Consider the following 15,027-nt stretch of genomic DNA (forward strand, 5'->3'; position numbering starts at 1 on the left):
GTTGTATGCTAATTATGATTTATTTTTGATTACCAATTGCTTCTCTAGTAGAAATGGAAAAAATGCTACTTTCTCTATAAGTTGTATGCAAACATGGACCTACTCTCGCAAGAGGTTTTGTATCACACTTGTCCACCAAGGAGGAGAAAGTATTTGATTGTCAATATACATATATCATGAGCATCTTTCTTCTTTGTATCATTTGAGAATGAGTCTATTATGTCATGGGTTTACAATTTAAAAGGCTTGGGAAGAGGTGGGTATAATCAAGCATATTCAGACTTGTTCTTGCATTATCTTTTTGAAATTGCAAAATTGCTTTGATTGACATTATTAATTTTTGGATGTGTACATCAAGAGTTATGCAATCATACATTGAAGTTATATATGGGAGTTTGGACTCTAAATTTTGAGAAGTAAGCCACATTCTGTTTTATCCAATTTTTTGCAGTATTTTATCTGATGTTGTGTGTTATCATATAAAACATGTCTAGATACTGCATGTATTTAGTTTTTGCACACTTTTTCCTCCTATAAATTCTACAATAATCACTTCCTCTCACTTGGGTGATAGGATATTTGTGTGGTGAGAGAGAATTTAAAAGTAATGATAATTTGGTAAAGAATGAATTAATGAAAATGGTATTAGTTAGTTAAATATTAGTATTCCAAAAAAAAATGTAAATATTTTTCATTTAATCGATCTTTAAGTGATGTATGTTATCAAGTTAATGAACTCTATAAATGGAGATGTAGTGTTTATTTTGAATGACAAAGAGTCTAAAAATCACCTTTTAGATAGAAAAATCACTTGTATTTTTTAAATTTGATATCTTGGAAAGTGTTTATCACTTCTTAATGATCAACACTCACAATCCTTGACTCCCTTGTCAAATCAGGTTTGTAAGACATTTTTTATAAGAGACTTTTGGACATTAATTTAAAAAATTGCCTATTTTATAAAATATATCATTCTCTTCTTTTAGATAGACATGTTATTCTATTTACACCTCCATTCTCTTTAGCCACAAAAAATATCTAACCATTTGGGATTGCTTACTCCTTATTTCCAAGTACAAAATATTTAATTCATGCTTTTGATGACTTGGATCAAGACAATGTAGTATGTAGTTTAATATCTCCTAAAGTATGCAAGCATGCCTTTTTTTTCCCTTTAGCATCAATCAACATCAATCCATTCACATTGAATTTATTATAAGTAGAAGAATCAACTTTCAGTAGCTCTTGTACCATTTCTATGTGTTCATCTTCCCTAGATATTGCCTAGTGCAATGGAGTGTTCCAAAGTTTGTTTGATAATTTAGCTAAATTTTATAGGTCTTGTAGAAACTAAGCTACTACATCTACAAGGAATGAAAGTACTATAAAACATGAAGGAGATCAAAGTTGAAATTTATATTAAGAGCCTTAGAATGCACAACTATAGTAACATTGCTGAAATATATGAAATTGAATTTATATTGATGCCACTCCCAACTTTTCACTTGTTGTGGGTGGATATGGATATTTTTCTCAATTAGCACATAATGGATGAGGCACTATGAAAAATCATTTTCTAGTCAGCTATTCAAATTTAGATTCTCCATTAAATTTCTTTTTGGATGCTTCGATTTGACTTACATAAGTGCTTCAGATGGCATAATTCATAGTCACATAAACTTGTCAATTCAGTCATGAACATACTTATAAAAATGGTGACCTTTCACTCCACATTTTACACACATCAATTGGTTTCATGATGGCTCAAATCATATCATTCTACACCAACTTCCTTTTTTAACTCTTGTGGGTCACACTGAAATTCTTTCATGGAGATTATATCAACACATTGTTTTCCATTATAGTCATTTCCTTGTGCTAGTGGTCTCCTTGACATCATCGTGATTTGCATGAGTCAAATACAAGAAAATTTATGTATGCCCTTCTTTTCTTAATATATTTTCTACATATGAGCCATATACCTAGTTCAAATCTCTCTCAAATTGGCCTAGTTGTTGTCATATATCAACAAATTCTTGTGCTCTTCATATCTTTGATGAGTTCAAATATGTAAAAGAGATAAAAGAGAATTTTGTAATCAATATCTTTAAAGGAATTTAAATTTTTTAATATAGAAGTGGATAGCATCCACAAAATGTTAGCACCTTATCTAGGTAACCCGAGAATATCAATTCAAATTGTAGGTGTAGAAATCACAACTTCGCTAGATAATAAGGATTTCAATCCAATTAAGGTGTTGCTTAAATGGTTGGTCCTAAAATAGTTCTTTAAACTCACATTATTTTGTATAAATTTCGGAGGGCACCATTTTTGTATTATTATCTCTCTAATGACTGATTTTCATCAAGAAACTTTAGATCTAGTTATGAAGAAGACAATGTTTATGAAGATTGAAACAAGCCACAACTTCTCTCTAGGAATTCACTTCAAAATTTATTCCTCATGCTTGTGGAACCATACAATTTTAAATCTATAATAATGATCTTTATTTCAAGCTTGATATATGGTAAGACATGGAGTCTTACTCTGATATATTCTTGTTTTTAGATATTGTTATTAGCCTCATGATATATTCTTGAGTTCTTACTAGTATTTGTCTATTTCTTATGGTTTGCTTGTGTTTTTTGCAGAGTTGTGTTTATTTTTCTCATTGATTGTGCTTCAATTATTTTTCTTGGTTTTAAATTGTTTCTCACCACCTCACCTTTGCTAGGCCAAGAGCTTGACCTTTAATGCCTTTTAATTTAAGGAGTTTTCTTGGCCCCAAGTGATAGGTGATCAATATTAATGAAGACCCTAGTAGATAATGTTATTTAATTGAAGATTCATGAAAACAAAGGAAATTGGATCCAAAAGATTATTGTGGCTACAAGTGACAGAAGTAAAGATGGAAGCATCTTCCAAACTAAAGACCACTAATGCAAATCAAAGAGCAAGATTCTAGGAGTGATATTGGACTCATTAATCAGAGGGGTGCAATTTAGGACACTACATTTTTATACTCCAATACTTTAAAAAAATTAAAAATATTATGAATATTAAAAATTATACATACAAATAAATAAGATTTTTAAAATGTTTTTTGACTTGTGTCAATATTTTGACATGTCCTATCATTGATAGTATGAGTAACTTGTCAAATCATCTCTACAAGTCATTGATATTTTGACACATCCTATCATCGAGAGTATGACAAAGCCATCAAATCATCTCTAGTAGTCATCGATATTTTGATGTAGCCTATCATCGATGGTGTGCAATGCCCATCGAATCAGCTCTCACTATCATCAATATTTCAATATTCTAAACTAGTTGTTTGATGCCACCATGTGACAATGATGGCAATATTTTTTGATAGATAAAACCATCGACACATCGATAGCCTTCTTATGTGTTGAAATTGTGACTCTAGTTTAGCGATAGTCATTTTCGACATTTGTGAGTTGCAATTTTGACATCTGTGCATCAAAACATAGGTCCAAATTTACTAGCATGGGGTTATAGGATACCCTATGACCCCTTTTGACCCATTATATGAAAACATATGTCCCTACATATATCTTATGTTCAAATGGGTTAAAAGGGTTCAAGGGTACCCTCTAACCCCTTTTGACCCATTAGATAACAACATATGTTCCTGGGGGTCCTATGACCCTTAAGAACATATATCATATGTTTGAATCAGTTGAAAGGGGTCATAGGGTACCCCATGACCCCTTTCAACCCACTTGATGATAACATGTGTTCTTAGAAGTACTACAAGGCTTAGGAACATATCTCATATGTTTGAATGAGTCAAAATGGATCATAGGATACCTTATGACCCCATTCAACCCATTAAATGACAACATATGTTCCTACCCCTAGGGACATACATCATGTCATCAAATGGGATCATAGGGTACCCATTAGATGAAACATATGTTTCCAGGGGTCCTAGGACCACTAAGAACATATCTAATATGTTTGAATAAGTTGAAGGGGGTTATAGGGTTCCCTATGACCCCTTTAGACCCATTCGATGATAACATACATTTCTAGGGTCCTAGAGTCCTTATGAACATATCTCATATGTTTGAATGGGTTGAAAGGGGTCACAGGGTACCCTATGACCCCTTTCGACCCATTGGATGACAACATATGTTCCTAGGGGTCTTTAGACCCTTAGAGACATATATGATATCATCAAATGGGTCAAAAGGGGTCATAGGGTTAACCCATTAGATGAAAGATATGTTTTTAGGGGTCTTAGGACCTTGAGGAACATATCTCATATGTTTGAAAAGGGTGAATGGGGTCATAGGGTACCATATGACCCCTTTAGTCCCATTAGATGAAAACATATGTTTCTAGGGGTCCTAGAACCCCTATGAACATATATCATATCTTTAAATGGGCTGAAGGGGGTTATAAAGTACCCTATGACTTCTTTCAACTCATTAGATTACAATATATGTTCGAATGTGTTAAACAGGGCTATAGAGTAGCTTATGAGTCCATTTGACCCATCAAATGACAACATATGTTTCTAGGAGTCCTAGGTCCCCTAGGGACATACATCATGCCATCAAATGGGCCAAATGGGGTCATCAGGTATGACCCCTTTCAATCCATTAGATGAGAACATATGTTCCTAGGAGTCCTAGGAGCCCTAGGAACATATATGTTTTAATTGGTTGAGTGGTACCCTATGACCCCTTTTGACCCATTAGATGACAACATGTGCTCGAACATACATCATATCATCAAATCAATCATATGGGGTCTTAGGATACTCTATGACACCTTCTAACCCTTTTGATTATAAGATATGTTCTTAGGGTTCCTAGGACTCATAAGAATATATTTTATATGTTTGAATGGGTCAAAATGGGTCATGGGGTACACAGGGTACCCTATGACCCCTTTTGATTGCTTAGATGACAACATATGTTTGAACCCCTAGCTAGGAGCATATCTTATATATTTGAGCGGGTCAAAAGAGATCATAGAGTACCATATGACTCCTTTTAGCCCATTAGATGAAATCATATGTTCCTAGGGGCCCTATCACATAAAATCATTCAAATGGGTCAAAGAGGGTCATAGGGAACCCTATGATCCCCTTTGACCCAATTGATGGCATCATATGTGTCTTAAGGGGTCCTAAGACCCCTTATGATACATAATATCATTCTAATATGTCAACAGGGGTCATGGGGAATCTTATGACCCCCTTTAACCCATTCAATGTTATCATATGTGTCTTAAGGGGGTCACGAGTTTACCCCATATGATGTCATCAAATTGGTCAAAGTACCCCTTGACCCCCTTTGACCCGTTAGTATGATATTATGTGCCTTAAGGGGCACTAGGACCCCTTAAGACATATCATCTGAGTGAATGGGTCAAAGGGGATTATAGGTTTCCCTATTACCCCCTTTGACCCATTCAAATAATATGATGTGTCTTAAGGGATCTTAGGACCCCTTAAAACACATATGATTTGATTGTATGGGTCAAAGGGTGTCATGGGATCATGACCCCCTTTGACCCATTCGAAGCATCAAATGTCATATAATACTATATAAGATAAGTAAATAGAATTCTAGTTTAGCATGAATGCAACTAAAAGCTAGAATGAAAAACTATTAACAATCTAAGAAATATAATGCACAATAATCTAGTATAAATTTGGTATAATTTAATTACTTAAATTTCACCTTTTTTGAATGAGAGGTAGAAAGCCTCCTTTTATAGAAATCCAGATAAACCAATGGTCAAGATTGATCTAAATGAAAGGTTATAATTTAACATATATTATATTATAATATAATATATAAGATACGTTAAATTATAATATAATATATCCTTTTATAATTATAATATACAACATATGTTATTATACATATAACATGTGTTATTAAACATGCATACATATAATATATAATATATAGGTTATATTATATTGAATATATGCTTTGTTTTTCAAATTTTGGTGGGAACAATCTAGTATCTGATTTGAAATTGGGTATCTAATATATCAGGTATCCAATATGGTTATGATAGTTAAACTTTGATATGGTAATAGTATTGAGGAGGGGGGGGAGTCAAAGCAAATTTTGAACCATTTTTGGATGATCCAAAAGTTTTTTTTCACATGGCCACTTTTTTTACCTTTACGACCCTACACATACCCACATGTTAATCACCTTGTTCACATGTTTATTAGATATGTTATTCATTTCTCTAAATATATGGCTAATCCAAATGTCATCAAAGGTGTTGGCTTATAAGTGTGTCCATTTACAAATTTGGTGTATGTTGTATACATAATGAATTGATCACTATATAAGTGAACCTCCTTCAATATGTATCTGCATAGTTTTGAAAGATCTATGCATATAGAGGTCAAATAGGGTAACAAGGAATTCAACCTTGTGATTTATACTTCTAAGAAGTTTGGTTAGCAAGAATATAATTCACTTTTCTTCTTTATTTCCCAAATTTCTATAAATTTGAAAAGAACGAAGACTACCTCAAACTACACTATCAAAATTTAGTTTATACGACCCCTACTTTAACATAAGCTTTCAATTAGATAAAAGATTAACTTTGAAAAGAAACCTTTTAACACACACACACACACACACACACACACACACACACACACACACACACACACACACACACTTCTAACTATTACACATTTTAAATAAATGTATTTAACTCGTGTTAATTTTGCAAAGTAAAATGATGACCATGAATTGTTTTCAACATAACAATTAATAGACTTCCTCTCAGGCTTGGAATTTGACGGCCACCCCTACCTGTCATATAATTTTTTAATGATAATTAATTCTTTTAAAGCTTTTCATTGTACGTTTTACAAAAAAAATTGATTGCCAATTTTTTTGTTTCATTTTAAATTTAAATATTTTATAAATTAGACAATAATAAATATAATTTAATAATATTAATTATAATTATAAATTAGTAATACATACAAAAATCTCAAATAAAAGAAGTAAGTTTCAAAGCTCATATATGTTAGTTAAAACAATAAATTAATGTAACTATAAAAAAATTCACCTTGTCATATAAATGTGCAAAAATGACCAATATGATAAGACCATCAAATTCCAGGCCTCCTTTCTCATATCAAACTCTTTATGATGTTTACTGAATAAGATATCAGATTTGAATTAGCATTACACTATTGGGAAGATGAAGTTATAAGTGAGCCAAACAAAATCTAAGAAGAAAAGCTTGTTGTGGAAGAAATTGAAACTTCCAAGAGGCCAGGGATGTCAACATAAATTGGACGACCAAGAAAGTTGTTTTATTTTTGTAGTAGATGCAAAACTCCTCATTTCGTATGTTTGTTGAAGAAATAGCTGTTGACTCCTACGTTTCACCAATCGTGTTGTCTCCGCATTTTCACATATTTCCTTAACAACCTCAACATAAGCTTTACCTCATTTGCACGTAGTAGTTTTCAAGCGTACTCCTTGCCCTAATAGCTTTTTTGAAAAATGCTACAATTTTTTTGTCATTGGGTGGCTCACATTTATAATTATTTTATGGAGGATTTTTTTGTTTGTATTGTTATTTTAGTTATTTCTTAATTCATGATGATATTGAAGATGTTATTCTTCTAATAATAGTTTATTTATATATATCTACAAAATTGTGAAGAATTTGAATATGGTGCTTTTGTTATAAGATATTCCTATTTTTGTTGAAGTAGTGGTTGTGATGAGTTCTTCTGAGCTCAACTAGTCTTTATGAAAAGTGTATGGTAGTTAAGTCAGATGTCATGGTGTGTATGTAATGTTCTTTTAATTATTTTTTTAATATTAGTTCAAACTCTTCATTTGGTAGTTTGGAGATGGTATGCATTGTTATTAGGCATTTTTAATGGATAGCATAAGTTTTATTAATGAAAAAATTAATAGGTTTAATAGGTTCAATTGCTCTTTGTCTTCTCTCACTAAGATTGGGTTTCCTCACTTCCTGATTTGTCTGTTGGATGAGCCTCTGGCTATGAAACATAACTTTCCCTTTAGGTTTGAAAATATTTGGATGGAACACCCCAACTTTGATAGCCTTGTTAAGGATTGACATGTGGAATGATAATGTGGAAGGATCGATAATGTTAAAAATTGCAAAGAAAAATAGTTTTGTTAAAACCAAGTTAAAATCTGGAATGAGGAGACCATTCAAGATATCTTTCTTCAAAAAACTGATATAAAAATGGGTCTAGATTAGGTGCAAAAGTCTATTAAAGTTGATGGGGACTCCCATGGGTTTATTGATAAGGAAAAAGTGTTTCCAGTGAAGTATAATGGCATTGTGACTAAAGAAGATCTTTATTGGAGACAAAGATTAAGAGCTCTTTGGTTGAAAGCAAGAGACAAGAAGTCTAGATCTTTTCACCTGACTACACCTAAACATAGAGCTTCTACAAGGATTTTGATTATTTCATTTGAGAGAGGAGATGGTCATTTTGATGGGGATATTTTACAACGAAACACTTAAAGAGCATGTAGAAGAATTCAAGGAAGTATTTGTCAAAACAAAAGAACCATCAAGTTCACATACAATATTATAAGAAGAACTCTTTGATACACTTGATGGAAGACTAAGATCAACAATTGTTTGTGACTCATCATATTTTATTTAAGCATTTTAGAAAAGACAGAGCATTAGTTGATCAAAACTAAAGTTAGAGGTCAAATCAGAATATGTGCAGTCGGTAGGAGGTAGAAGACATAATAAGGAAGTTACAATTAAGTGCGCAAACATTTTGATTATCATAGTAAGTCGTACAGAAGAAAACATTCTTATTGGTAATTAGAAACAACTTTTGTAGGTAAAGTAGATGTGTATTTAATGCAAAGTTAAATTTGAAATGATTTAAGGGTTGCAAACAAGATTTTGAGTACCATTTGACTGTTTGAAGAGTTCTAGAGCATTTGGGAGCGATTTGATCGTGAATTGAAGTGTTTGAAAGTGCAAAGTTTGAAGGATTTGACCAATACACAATACGAATCTACAAAACCTAAAAAACAACTACATGTAAGAACCTATCATAGTAAAGAAAAAGAAAAGAAGAGGGAAGGGTTTTGCTTTGAAAATATGAGAACTATATTATCAGACTCAAAAGATAAGAGATAATTACAAAAGATCAATCCTTATAGAAGGAGATCAAAAACCTAAAAGGGAAACCCTAAGATGTTAATGACATTTAATAATTACTAGTTAACTATTAAATGGAAATTCAAGGTGCCTAAAATAAAATCTTAAAAAGCTAGTAAAGGTAATTTAATAAATTAAATTAAATTAACCTTTTACTCTAACACCCCCCTTAAGATGAGCAACAATGCAACTTCAAATAATGTAGAAAAACAAGGAAACTACAATGCAATGCTGAAAGAAAACTTGGGTACCGAAAACAAGGCTTGATGAGGTATCCAATCACAATAAAATCTCTATGAAAGGAGAAATAGAGAAAACCTAGTGGGAAAATCCCTACTCCAAAAAGAGATAGAAATGGATGCACAAATAAAATATCTCAAGAGACTCTCTCAAGACCATAAGTATAATAAAATCCCCTATGATAGAAGCTTGAGACTCCATAGCGCCCCCAGAATGATAGAACTCTTGTGTCAATGAACATACCAATGCGGCTCCAATCTGAAAGAAACTAAGGTAGTGAACAAGGAGGGTGAAATCCCTAAATGTAAGGTGAAGCTAGAAGTCCTCGCTGATGTTCAAAGGAGAATGCATGAAAATCCTAAAATGGAATCTCCAATTGAGGTGGGATAAAAGGTGTGTTGAATCTATCATCTAAGAGGAGATGTGTGTCCTCTGATATATCCTCAATAATTGTAGTAGGTGGCTCGATGCCTAGAGCTACAATGATACGCAATGCTGAAGAGTAATCCCGGTTGATAGATGGAATCTAAACAAGAGGTGGAGGTGTAGAAGTGACAACACCAGTCTCAAGAACAACACATAAGTTCAAGCAACTTGACTCCACCTCAGTATTCTCTAGTGAAGAAGGAGAGTGAATCTCTGATAGTGGAGATGGTGGACCAGAATGAGAGAAAGAGTATAGGTGGGAAGAGTGATCAACAATCCCTATAGTAACAATATTGCTTGTCTCACTATCTCTGATGTGTACTGAATCCTATGCAAACTCAACTATATTCCCTATCCCACTGTGTGTAATCTGATAAATAGATAGAAGGTTAGAAGAAAAAGATGGAACACAAAGTAGCTCATGAAATGTACCATCATCAATGCCAATAGAACCTTTCCTACATATAGTCATAAAAATATTATTCCCTGTAAAAATGTGTGGAGTAGGAGAAGCCTCAAAAGAAGAGAAAAAATCTTGAGAAGATGCCATATGATGTGAAGCACCTAAATCTAGTAACCATCTAGAAGAATGTGGAGTAGTATTTGCACATAGTGCATGACCTTTTCCTATGTCTTTACCATCTGAATAAAGTCATTATGATGAAGATGACCTATGAGAAGTAGAAGGAATATCAATTTTGATCTTAAGAAGGAGAGAAATCAAATCTAAAACCCATTTGGCATAGCCATCTAACTTCTTCTCATAGAAATGTGACTCATCATGATTAGGCTTATTACAATAAGCACACTTTGGTCTTTCTGGCTTTGGTTCACCCCCTTTAGGAGGAGGTGGCCCTAATGAACTGTGAGGGCTAGAATCAATTTGAGAATTAATAGAATGTGATTTCTATGTCTTCTCATTTGTCCTAGAAGATGGCCGAGCTACCAATGCATAAGTCTATGATCCTATGAGAGAATACAACTAAGAGAGCTTAGCTTTCTCTCGAGTAAAAAAATCACAAAAAAACCTCAAAGGATGGCATGGTCAATCTATTACCCAAAGCATCTTTGGTGGAATATAAGGTAGAAGCAAAAATTTAAAAGTTTCCACAAAGCTTAGAAAGAATCAGGTAAATGCACTCAGTGTTTGTCTTGGTTTTCCCACAACCCTGCAATAAAGTTCTATGTTATTTGAACTTTATCAAGAAGTCCTCAATGGAAGGAAAACAATCTAGTACAAGAGAGGTAAGCTCTAACTTTATTTGAAGTTCCCTAAACTCATTCAATGTACCAAACAAGCAATCAAGTTTGGTCCACATATCTAGAGAGGTGTTGCACCCATTAAGATGAAACTGTAGACAATCAAATACTTGTAAAGCAATCAACCCCATTGCTTCATCCACCATGTTCCTATGTTGCATGACCTCAAAAGGCTTTTTTAGAACTAGTCAAGCACTGCATCTAAACAAGACCACAACCCTTTTGATGGAGAAGCTATGTCATCAAGGTCTTCCATGTGTGATAGTTATGAGGGGTCAAAAGTTCTAGACAAGAAGAGGTCTTAGCCATTATTTTACAAGATGTTGATTTTTTTTAGTTTACTAATGTAAATAATAGAAACAATAATACAAAACACCCCTCAACAATGCAAAAAACCAAACCCCAACTACTAGTTGGAATGCATAAACAAGAAGTGAGCAAAAAAAACTTCAACTTGAGAATCACATGTACCTTTGAGAAATAATGATGAAAATAATAAAGAATCTGGATAGGGCTCGAGATAAGCTTTTTGATGTTTTTTTCAGATCAAGAAACAAAGCTAAAATGAGCAAGTTATACCCACCTAAAGATAAAAAGGATCATCTGACTTCAAGCGAAAATAGGTATCAAATACCTTGGAATTTGTGCCAAAATGCATCAATATTCATGCAAAATAATATCAATTTTTTTTTGCAAAAGAACCTCAATTTGAGCACTAAATATACTGATTTGTGTAAAAAATCTCAATTTGTGTGCCAAAAATCTTGATTTGCATGCCAAAAGTCTTGATTTGTGTACCAAAAATCTTGATATACATGATAAAATTATCGATCTATGTGCCAAAAATCTTGATTTTCATACAAAAAATCTTGATTTACCTACCAAAAAAATCTTTATTTTCCAGCTGAATAATCTTGATTTGCATGCCAAAAATTAGAAAATCACCACCTTAGGAAATGTGCCCAATTTGGAAACAATATTATTTTACCTCAGATACCAGTTGTGTCCAAATTGGATAAATTTTATATGAAAATTGAGGTTTTGACACCTTCTAAATCCAACCATGAGGTCTGTTTGGCCTCAAAGTGCTTCAAAAATTAGAGACCCCACTATTTTCATAGAAAAATACCCAAAAAATGCAAGATCTATTTTGTCAAACCCTTGTTCTTTTTTTTCTCCAAATATTGAACAAGCTACAATAGATGTGGCTCTGATAGCATGAAGGATTTGAGCAATACACAATATAAATCCACAAAAACTGAAGAACAACTTCTCATAAGAACCTATCATAGTAAAGAAAAATCGATGAAGAGACAAGGGTTTTGCTCTAAAAATATGAGAACTATATTATCAGACTGTAAAGATAAGAGATAATTAAAAAAGATCAATCCTTATAGAAGGAAATGAAAAACATAAAAGGGAAACCCTAAGAGGTAAATGACATTTAATAATTACTAATTAATTATTAAATGGAACTGCAAGGTGCATAAAGTGAAATCTTACGAAGGGAGTAAATGTAATTTAATAAATGAAATGAAATTAACCTTTTATTCTAATAGAAGAATCCCTAATATGTGATAATTAAGGTATTTTATGAAGCTTTCAATTGAATTTTTCAACATAATCAATAAGCATAATGACAAGCCAATCTATAAGTGATGTTAGTGAGAGACCGAGGTATGAATTTAAGAAGCACCAATTTGTTTCTCTAATTAATGACTTTTTGGGAGTATTTTCACAAATTCCACTAAATGTGCTTCAAGTAGAAGATGTTTGGAGCTACATTCATTGTAAATTTGAAAGTATTGGAGATGAAGACTTTCATAAGGATTTGGGTATTATATGCAATGGAAACCTAACCTTGAAACCTGAGTTCACATACTTAAATGAGTTGAACCTGATCAAGTATATATTTTGTATAGAATTTGATAATCATGAATGGCGTAAGATTATCTTGAGTAGAGTACATGAAGAGATGTTTTGGGTAGGATATATACCTATCATAATTGATAACTACCTAATTCATAAGGTCATGTGACTAAGAAATGAAGGTTGTAACCCAATCAATGAGATAAATGTCAGGAAAATTGCTAAAACTAATCTAAAGACCAAGTTTGATGGCAGAAATATGAAAGTTGACCTAATCAAGGATATTGGAGTTAGAGTTTTGAGAAAGATTATTGGATATAAACTCAATCATAGTTAAAGAGTAAATTTTGTACTAGAGGGATTTTTACATGCGACATATGTGATGGCTATTGAAAAGAAAAAGGTGAACATGTGTGAAATTGTTAAAGTGCAGCTATTGGATTACATAGAAAAAATGAAGAAATCTAAGAACTCAGTTTTTAGATTTGAATCTTTACTGACCTATTTTTTTTCCCATGCTACCAATCAATTCCCTCGTATGACAAGTTGGAATAGTAATAAGTGCACCATGAAGCTAATCACTTAATGTTACAGGGCCAAAATTTAAGATGACATAGATAAAGATATTGATAGAATGATGAAGAATGAAACAAAAATACAAAATTCCTCCTGCTATGGTAGAGAAGTACAAGGATGGGATGTGTTTTATGGTAGAAATAGACACAACTTGTATGGAAGCAGTAGAACCTAGGGTAAAATTAATAGAACCTATAGGTTATGAAATGAGTGAAGAACTCATTGAGGGATATGCAAAGATAATACTACATTTAGAAAGAGATACTAAATGTCCTAGATGGGGGACATATGAAGAAAAGATATAGGAAGTTCACTTTGAACTTGATAGCCAAGAAATTAAGAAGAATGTTAAGTAGAAGGTAGAAGCTATTCTTAAAGAAACTAGCATGATTAGAGAAGAATACAATGAAGCCTTAGGTATTTCCAAGGAGATGAGGGCCAAAGGTGAGACACAACTATTGGTAGCTACACCTCTTGATATAGCTAAACCTAATGGACTTATTATTGCTGGATCATCAACACAAACTCCAATTGCACCCTATATTGTAGTTGCAAAAGTGAAACCTGTTAAAGTACACACTAGATAGAAGGAGAAAATTGATGAAGATGTGGTAATAATATGATTTGTGTAGAGGAAATAAGATAGATTGGTGAAGGTTAAGAAAGAACCTACACCATCTCCTAAAAGGAGAACCAAGTAGACCATTAGTGGTTTGATAAAAAGAAGAAAAACACTATTGATCAATGAATTTGATGAGTCTGAGGAAGAGACTAAAGATAAGGTAGTAGAACATGTAGTTGGCAAGGGAAGAAAATCAATTGGTAAGAAAGATTAGAAACCCAAAGTAGAAAATTTAAATGTACAAATAATTGAGAATGACAATTTTGTTCAGTTGAATAAATTTTACCATTTGTATAGTAATATGAATAGAATCTAGTTAGAAAATGTAGTAGTAAGAAATATGATAAAGGAATGAGAGATTTGAAGATGTTCAAAGACACATTCTAGAGGATCTATAAAATATATTGATAAATAGGAAAAGAAGAGTGATTAGAGAAGATAAGAAAATTAGAGAGAACATGATCAAGAAACTTTGTGAAGTCAACAATGATGAAGACATGCAAAATATATTGAAGAGAATTGAGCCCTTCCTAAGGAATAAAAGAAGACACATTCTTTTGATGGGATGGAATTATGAAGAAGTAAACAAAGAGATAGAAGAAGCCATGTAGTTAGTTACATGACTTCCATGCATAAAGTCACTTAGGAGAATACACAATCAAAGGGAGCAAGCTATGTGTATGTTGAGGCTAGCACACCTATTGGTGCTAAAGAAGAGGCCGAGGAAACTCATAAATTTGACTCACCTCCACATATAGTGATTAATGTTGAATCCATGCAAGTGGCTAACACTCATATAAAAGTTGATGAAAAGGAAGAAGATCCTTTCAAGG

This window comes from Cupressus sempervirens, chromosome 11 (genome assembly GCF_028749045.1).
Source record: "Cupressus sempervirens isolate cs-2001-9-10 chromosome 11, ASM2874904v1, whole genome shotgun sequence".
NCBI classification, from domain to species: Eukaryota; Viridiplantae; Streptophyta; class Pinopsida; order Cupressales; family Cupressaceae; genus Cupressus; species Cupressus sempervirens.